This window comes from Pyxicephalus adspersus, chromosome 12, assembly GCF_032062135.1.
Source record: "Pyxicephalus adspersus chromosome 12, UCB_Pads_2.0, whole genome shotgun sequence".
Taxonomy (NCBI): Eukaryota; Metazoa; Chordata; class Amphibia; order Anura; family Pyxicephalidae; genus Pyxicephalus; species Pyxicephalus adspersus.
This window is the reverse complement of record NC_092869.1, coordinates 9,041,463-9,051,075: the sequence shown is the minus strand read 5'-3', so window position 1 is coordinate 9,051,075 and position 9,613 is coordinate 9,041,463. Positions and strand designations below refer to the sequence as shown.

At 41.4% G+C, this 9,613-nt stretch overlaps 1 protein-coding gene across 1 annotated transcript in view; it reads left to right on the top strand.

The window, feature by feature from the left end:
• Positions 1 to 9,613, top strand: part of CERS2 (ceramide synthase 2) — a 31,097-nt gene continuing 21,484 nt past the window's right edge. Inside the window, exon 1 of the mRNA XM_072428263.1 lies at positions 1 to 135. The gene's annotated coding sequence lies outside the window, so the exon portion shown is untranslated. The remainder of the gene's footprint in view (positions 136 to 9,613) is intronic.

The window sequence follows — 9,613 nt, the reverse complement described above, 5'->3', positions numbered from 1 at the left end:
GTGGGATTTGCAGCCAGGGGTGGGGTGAAAGGCAACGTCAGAAGATCAGAACTCCTAGAGAGTGCAGTAGGGAATTGAAAGCTCATTACAGGATCAGGCAACAGGTTGGACTCATCCCTCCTGGTCTACTGACAGGTAAATGCTTTTCAAATGCTATGTGTGCTCTTTTTGTCACTTTTGCCATGGTTGCTGATCAGTGTTCATAAGTTCTGACAACTTGTCTGCTGCTATTAATGAGAGCACTGGATTCACATATGTGATTTTCAATCATTGATATTGATGGCTGATCTCTTCCAAACCAGAGGAGCTATTACTTTGTAACATCCCCAGGTACAACTTCCCATTAATAATCAAGCCATGAAAGCTGAACAATTGGAGTTTAATTCCAGGCATGTTTGTTACACATTGATATTTTCATGTTTTCTAAACTTTGTTATAAAAATAAACAGTTGGAAGAGAATTAATAGCAGAAGCAATCTAATAGAAAAATAAAGGTTTTCACGTTGGTATTGGAATCCAGGGATGTTGTGGGCAATTGGCAACTTTGAATGAACTTTGTTACTTTGTATTGGGCTACTGGTAAAGGTGACTTATTGGTGGATAATCACCAGCATCTTAATGACGCGTAACAATGCCAGACGTGGTCTTGTCCATTGGCTTAGGCAGTTATGGGCAGTTGGCAACTCTGGTTAAGAATTGCACCTTAGTATTAGCCTGCTAGTGAACTCTACCCAGTGCCTACCACCTTCTTAGTGGATCATCTCCAGCATCACATTGATGGGAGAACACTTAGCAGCGCCTAACCCGTTCATGTGTATTGGCTTAATTTGCTGGTTACAAGATCTTTGGGAGCATTAGACAAACCCCCTTCCTTAGTTCCTGTCTTCTGTTGGCCATGCACATTGCAATTTGAGTTGCTTTGAACCAACGTTTGATCCTAAAAACAAATGTGATTGGCTAATTTGATGAATGGACAATCTTTTTTTAATCAATTAAAAATTGTATAAACTAAAATAATTTATTGGGTTGAAAAATCCTCGTTTGGCAAAACATGTTTGTGTTAATTTGTGGATTTATGGGCATCAAAAATAGTGAGTTGATTTTTTTTTTTTTTTTTTTAAACAAACCTTTAAGTCCAAATTGAGAACTAATAATCAAATTGTTGGGTCTGTGGCCAGTTTAAGTTCAGGTTAGCATCATATTGCAGCCTTGATTTTGAAATGAATATATTAATTGACCTGAATGAAACAATGCAGCATGTACAACATGGATTGTTTGTTTATTCACTTACAAGCAGTGTATTTTCCATTCTCAGTTTAGCAACAGTTTCCACCTGTACTGATTACTGGATCAGTTAGTATTCTCATAAAGAAAGGTGTGTAATGGTATCTCTCATGATTCCCAGGTGCAGGTTCCCTGTAAAGAGTGCAGAGTATTTTGGGTGTTAGCGAATTAGAACTGTTTTGATCCGGGTTGATTCCTGAATTCTGAGGATTTCATCATCACCTTCAGTTTTAATATTAATAATTTTGTGCTTGCGTGACTGCTCCTAGATAAGGGATTGCTAGGAGTGTTTGGAAGGGATTCTTCTTGTCTGGTGTTTATAGTTGGGGGCTACTATTGAGGCTTTAGAGTATAGGGGGGGGAGTAAAGCTAATGTGTGCTCTGGAATTTGAGATTTAGAATGGGCTTCCTCTTCTCTGTTAAGGAGGGAGGACAGAAGCATGGAGGGGCTACCTCCTGTTTTGGAGGAATGCTGATTCCCTCTGTCTGGAATCTGTGATACTATATTTGTTTCAGCATTCCAGTTATAAAATGGCCCAATTATACATTTCCCCTTACCTGACTCTTTGGATTCTAGTTATGTTTTAGTATCCCTGCCTATAAATCACAAAAATGCCATGGACATAAAAATGGCACAGCACATAGAACAGTGTGTTGTTATAACCCATGGTAAACTGTGTGTTCACAGCTGTTTTACCAGCCAAGGAATTTCCATTTTGCCCATCACAACTCTGCTATAGCACAGCCCTGTCTGGAAGGCAAGAGACCTTTTTTTTATTTTTTTTCTCTTCTGCTTTAATGCATTCTGAATTACTGACCCAGTTCCCTGCATGGTGTCCGATTAAAACTACTGAAGCCAAAAAATCAGCTTTACATCTCTCCAAGAACCGTTCTTCAGAAAAAAATTCAGCAATGGCAGCTTTCATCATCTTTCAGTAAAGGTTTCCCTAACTGTAAAAACCCAACTTCTCATCCAGTCCCCCTTGAGGCTGCACATATGCTAGCTGGTGTTCTCACGGCATTTTATTCACAAAAATCAACCCGGCGTGGTTATGATAATGTGACTAGCGTAGGAAGTGAGCAATGCAGAGACGGAACAGTCATCAAGCTATTGTAATCCAAAGGTCTTTGTGTACACCTGACAGTTCTTGGAGGAATGCCCTCATCTAAATTCCTGTTTTGCATCAGGTGAAAAAACCTGCAGTTCAGGCTCCTGGGATTCAGTTGGTGTTGTAACTGGCTTCTCTTGTTGTGACTCTGACACCAAGGTTTCCTTCTTAATATGCTAAAGAGGAACACCCCAAACACAGACTGTATACAAACATTTGTAAGGAGGGAAACTGCCAGACTGTATACAAACTTTTGTAAGGAGGGAAACTGCCAGACTGTATACAAACTTTTGTAAGGAGGGAAGAGATTTTCTGATAACTTACCAAATCCAGCTATACTGGGTTTTATGTTGCCTTCACTCTAATGCATTATGGTAATGCTAATTTAAATGCTTATTTTAGGTTAAAGCATTTGCTTATTGGGGATGGTATGGTGGCATGAAGCCAATCATTTAGACTGATACCTGTACACACTTGTAACTACTTGTATAGCTGCCAATTTACTTGCACAAATCTTGGGGAGTTGCGTGCTGCATTTCTAAGACTGCAGATAGTTGTTTTCTTGCTTCATTACATACAAGAGTGAGGGGTACACAATCTAAAAGTGCCCTCTCCCACTTTGCATGTATTTATATAGTGCTGAAATATTCCAGAATCCAAAGTCTGGTTGCTGAGGGGCTTTTTGTGGAGCGAAGTCTAATGCCCCTACCATAGTCATGTGTCCCAAAAATAGTTGGTACCATTTGCTTCTCTTTTGGCTTGGGCGGTGTTTCTTAACACCAGGGCCCCTCTAAAGGTTGCTAGGGGTTCCTTGAAAAATCAGCTGTTTGTGCTCCTAGGTCAATTTAACTGACACCAGTGATCTATATGGATGGCATTTACTGGCCAGCAATAAAAAAAAAGTATTATTTACATTGACCATGCTAATGTACTGTAAGCTGCTTAAATAGCTGGGGTTCCCCAAGACCTAAAGGTTAATTCAAGGGTTCCTCCACAGGGGCTGAACTAGGGCAATTTGAACCACCATCATAAAGCAATGGGTAACTGAGTAGCCAGTTGAAAGACTTAAGCATTGTCACATGGGGATGGGGACAAGTTTTTAAGCCCCCCATAACCTCCAACAATCTACTCTTCAAGTTCTTGGAAATAGAAAAAAAAGTTAAATATTTCAGTCAGCTACACAATCCCATATGGTAGTTTTTATTTTTATGTAGCATGGGGGAAGAGTTCCATCATATTATAGGTCTATGTCTCCACTATGGACGTGTCGCCCTTGCTTTTTGTCCAATATGGTCACTGGTACAAGAATTGGGGTAAGGTCACCCCCAAAGCCTTTCCCCAAGGAATATTGACCGCAACAAAAACTTGGCAGAGATTAACTCTTCCCCACTTAGTTGAAAACTAAAAACTTGGTTGGAATTACAAATTCAGATTGGTACAAGAAGTTCCCATCTATTACCAGCCTTCAGTTGGATGCTTCCTCCAATTAGTGAAAACATGATAAAATAATAGTCACTCACTGAGCATGAGATAATGGAGCACAATTTTATTTCCTGTGTACCATCTGATTGGCTGCAGATATTTTTAGGTATGTGTCATAGCCCACATGACATTGTTGTCTTCCTCATTCCGTGTAGTCAAGAGGATCTCTATTACTCAACTGATGTGTATCCTTAATTAATATTGTGTGCATCACAATATTTGTGGCAGTCGCATTTGCCACTGAAAACATTTTCGACTTTGTAACAATTTGTCCTTTGGCAAAAATAGTGATTTGGAAATGTTTAAGGCCGACCTTTAAAAGGTGAGAATATAACTGACTGTTTGAAAAATATACTGGTTCATTTTAAGTGTTGGTGGTCTTTTGGGGTTAATGACACCCGGTGACCTCCAACCATTTCCTGCTAATCCAGGCTGTCATTGACACGCCCACTAGGCTCAAAATATTTATATATATATATATATGTATATATATATATATATATATCTATATATATATGTAGGCCCATTGAGACCCAGGCCAAGCACTGGCTAACTGGGACAACCTGGGCTTAAAATAAGCCTGGAAGGAATGCCACTTCTATGTCCTTAGGTGATGGGAGGAGAAAAAGTAGGACCTATGACATCATATGACTGATCCAGAAACTGCATATTTTAAGATGAGTTATTAGAATTAAGAAAAGAACAGATGTGGGAAGGTTTGCTACTGCTGTCATATGCTTCTACAGACAGAGGATTACTAGGTATTTCCTTTGGCACCTGAAGCTGAATGGAGCTGCAGGGTAAAAAGGAAAGTTGATTATTTGCTGCCGGACTCCAAAGTGAACCTCTTTATTTCTCAAATTTAGGTTCAGATTACCAAATATAGGCAGCATGTACTATCCTTACAATTCCCACCTTGTTTCTGTATTCATCCAATTCATGATTCTTCCCTAACATAAATGTATAGAGGGGGTGCATTGCAGGGTACCAGAGGGAGCCCCATGTGTTACCTACACAGCGGACAAGCCTGTCAATTGCCAGTTTGCCAGAGGCACTTGTCAAAACAGTGATCTCTCTGCAGACATCCGACACACCTCCTTTTGTGTCATATCTACCGTGCTGCAGTAAGTTAAGATTATGCTCCTTTCTGATTGGAGATCTCCAGCTTAAATTTGTCGGGGGACATGTCAGACTTCAACAGTGAGCCCACTGCTTCCTCACAGAGAGCAAGGTCATTTTGTATCACATGCTTGCAGAATGTTTTACCAAGGCTGTGGCTGCTTTGTAAAGAAAACAAAGACTTTGAGCATCTTTTGTTTTGCCATACTTTGAAATGCATAGGGTTGAATTTGACTTGTCCTTTTATATGATTATTCCAGGTACAGGGTTTTTTAAATGTATGCACAGCCAAAATTTTTTTATATGGAAGGAAATGAATAAGACCGCCATCAGAATTTTGTTACTGGAGGGGGAATTGTCCCAGAAAAATTCAAATTTTAGGCTTCAGATTGGACTTTTGTCCATGGAAAGAATCTTGTATTGCAGTTGTTCATCGTTCATGGATCTGTCCTGGCAGATGAGCGCTTTACACACATCAGATTCTTGTTCACCAGCCTTAAAGGCATAATCAGACAAGAATCCTCTGACGTGTGTACGTAGCCTTAGATTGTCAATAGAATAGGTTTCGCTATTGAAAGATTTCCCAAATGAAAGCCCCAAGAGTTTTTAATAGTGCCAAAGCCTGATTCACACCCCCCACCATTCTTTAGCTTTTCTATTGCCTAGGGAGGAAACCCAATAAACAAATGAACCAATAGGAAAGTTATGGGGCATTTGAACATATCTGCAAGCCTTTAAAAACTTTACATTTAGCACATTCTCTTTCTGTGCTTTCCCCCGCTTCTCTCTTGTATTTTCCTTTTCTCTGCTTGGGAACACTTTCCCTTAGGGGTGGGAAGAACTGAAACAGCACAAAAAAAACTATCTGGTCATATTCTAGCAATGAGTCGCCCCAATAAGAGGGGAAAGCAGAGTAGGAGATGAGGGAATCACTTTTCTGCTTCACTTCCCAGTCACAAGCTGGGGACTGCTCCATGTCATCCTGGGCTCATAGAAAGTGGGCTGATTAATTGGCAATCAATCTGGAGTAATAAGGTCATCATGTGGTGAAAAAAAGTACTGCAGGGACAGTTCCGGATTTAAGATTAGTAAAAAAGCAAAAAATTCCTTGTAATTTTTTTTTTTTTCCTGTGCTGGTTAAGGAAAATTCTTTCAAAAGCAGGTTTAATTTTTCTATATTGATGTGATGTTTGTGTTAGATAGTGAAGCTTTCGGTAATTTCTGTCTGAACATTCCCAAAGTGATATTACGGTTCATCATTGTTCCCTATCCTGCCTCCAGCGTACAGACAGTAATGCTTGGTGTGGAGGTACAAGAGCCTGTAAACATTTGTTCTGTAGCCATTTACATTGTCTGTTAGGTAAACAGGCGTATGAACATCATGTGCAGGACGTGCAGCGCCTACACCTATCCCTATTTACATATTCCTAGGGAAAAGACTCAAATACAAATTGCACTGTATCTTTTTTCAGGTGCCTTCAGCTGTGGCCAGCTTCCACTGTTTGAATATTCCTCGCAGCTGGAATTTTCCACTAGCTGATCAAATGATATCACAGAAAGAAATTGTGCTTTTATAAAAGAGATTGTGACCACAGCACACATAGGACACACAAGGAAATTAGTATTTATCTAAGGCTGACCTCCGGTCTCCATTTATCAAATCAGCTCTGCTTTGCATAGAGAAGCACAGCGTTTCAGTGATGATGTCACAAGGCTTAATATAAGGTTACATAGGTTAGGTTGAAAAAAGACATAAGTCCATCAAGTTCAACCACTAGGGAAATAAACATATCCCAGATTTAAAACCCCATAAGACATAGTTGGTCCAAAGGAAGGCAAAAAAAACAATGGTACAATCAGGCTATAGAATGGTACAAAAGTTATAGAATGAAAGGACAAGGAAATACCAGATTAAACCCCCGCTTTAAAGCCAATACATTTTTCAGTTTTAGGAAGAATCTTTAGGCTAGGTACACATGTGCAATAGTTCTCGCCTTATAATCGGCTCAGGGAGAATCTTACGTGTGTACAGCGCTCTTCGTCCGAACAACCGTCCTGGTGGATCTACGGACGACGAACAGTCGTAATGCAAGTGGAGGGAGAACACAGCAGGGTGCCGCTCCATTGTTCTGCCCCCTCCCCTCTCCATAGAGCAGAACGATGCTGTATGTACAGTGCATGTTCATGCATCGTAAAAGATCCTTTCCAATGACAATTATTGCATGTGTGTACATAGCCTAAGGCAATAAACCCCTGTGTTTATTGTTGTCTGTCTGATATCACCCCTGTTGATAGGCTACGTACACACGTGCAATAATTATCGTTAGGAGCGAACGATTAATGACCAATCGTCTGATAATCATTAACAAAAATAAGTGCACAACGATGAACGAGGAATGTTGCTGGGAATGAACGACCGTCCCAGCGGATCGGATTGGGCGATGATCTATTATGTGTACGGTCGTTCAGTGATCGTGGATTGTTCTTCTCTGGTACACGTCACTTCCTGCATCCTTCAAACGATCATATCTAGTGTGTGTACATTATTGGTGGATTATATTTAAATCATTACAGCATGTACAGAATCATGCACTAGAAGATCGTTTAGAATAATCGCTGATCGGTCGTTAATCGTTCATTTTCCAACGATAATTATTGGACGTAGCTTTACAGAGACCAAAAGTGATAGAAAATCATCAACAAAACAGGAAGTGGGTTAAATGGGGGACCTGTTCCTTATAAGGTTTGTTGTCACTTCCTGTTGTGTTTCCAAGGCCCCCAGTGGCACACAGACAGCAAATATTAGGCAAGGGCAGCCCTTATCTGCACTTTAAACATTGTATAGGTAGTTGATGATTACATGGCTCTGTGCCTTGCTACCCAGGCAATGTGAGTAATGGCAGTGACCTTTCTGTTGTTTCTGGCTTCCTGTAGTGGTTGGGTATTATCCACACACCGTCTGAACCTCGGTGCAATCACAGGTCAACACGCTGAGACTTGCGTCACACACACTACTTTGTTACTTTCAGGGAAATATGGGTCGTTCCTGTAGCGTGTAAGACTGAGGAAGTGCTGTGATGATTCACGGTGATCTGCTTGTGTCACAGCAAGATACTACACAGTACACCCAGACTGGGGCTACAGATACCACGTGGCTGTCCAATCCACTTTCATTGTCACTGATTAACTCCTTCTTCAGCACGATTAGTTTGCAGACATATGTTTAGGTAATGGTGACCGTGATTAGATTTAAAATGGGGTAGAGTAGCACTGGAGTAATCCAGGCCATTGTGACTCCAGAAGGAGAAAAGTAGGGGTTTCTCTATTGGGGACACCTGTTCCGCAGTGCAGCACAATTGGGCAAGTTGACACACAAATGATGCTTTTAAAAGTTTTCTATCTGTGTGAATGGCACTTTGCCTTATTACATGTTTCATAACAATACACAGCAGTTTCAAGAACACCTGTGTGGGTAAAGCAGCAGAATTCCTTTTAAAGGTAGGTATGGTATAATACTTGCTTGTATATCGCTGCTTCAGCTGTAGCCCCTCCGGGGTCTCCTCCATGATATGGCTGCATTTACCACATACCTGCCTGGATTCCCTTCTTACTTCCGGCTCATGTGTCATACAACTCAATAGGCTTCTATGGGGCATTTTCCCAAGGCAGGGTTCAATAAAAGGCCATCCCCAAAGATGTCTATGGGGTTTTACTGAAAAAGATCAAGGCAACTAGGCAGTAAATATTTCATGAGGCTGCAGATATAAGAACACGGGCAGTAAAGGGCCAAAAGCTACAGACAGATGTGCAAAAATTGTTGCTGGAAGCTATAAAAAAACAATTTGTTCTCGATGCAGGTCAGTGTCATAAATGAGCACTGTACTGGCCATCCTATATTGTTTTGTGCAGGATTAGACAACCATCTGTAGCTCTTTTAATTATGGTCTATCCCCTGCACGTGCAGTGTTCAGGAGTATGTACGGCGTATGGTATATAGTGCAGGGGTCGTGAGTATGTATGTTATATTGGGCAGGGGTTGAGCGTATGTACGCCATATGGCAGGCATGTCCAAAGTCCGGCCCAGGGGCCAAATGCGGCCAAAATGCGACCCTCTGTCATAAAATCAATATTATGCAGCCTGCCAGCGCTATTGACCACAGTATAAAATACACGTGTACAAAAAAGCTATTTTATATTTCATTAATCGTTTCGTTAATCAACCGCCTTACAATTATCTGCCCGTTACTTGTCGGGCATAATCGGCAGGAAGGGAGTCCCCATGTGTGCACAGGGAATCCTCTACATCATTACAGACGGCGTGTGCTGTACAGGACCCGCAAGGACCACCCCACTCTGATTTCAAGAATGTGCTCTGCACGGAGCCGGCACTGACACCCTGGTGGGCGTGCTGTGCGGGACCCGCGGAGGCCATGCCCACACTAACCCTGATTAGTGGTTGGCCCCCACACATTTTCACCTCTCCAAAACTGGCCCCCTCTGCAAAAAGTTTGGACACCCCTGCCATATGGTATATAGTGCAGGGGTCGGGAATATGTAGGGTATATAGTGCAGGGGTCGGGAATTTGTACGGTGTATGATATATAGGGCAGGGGTCGGGA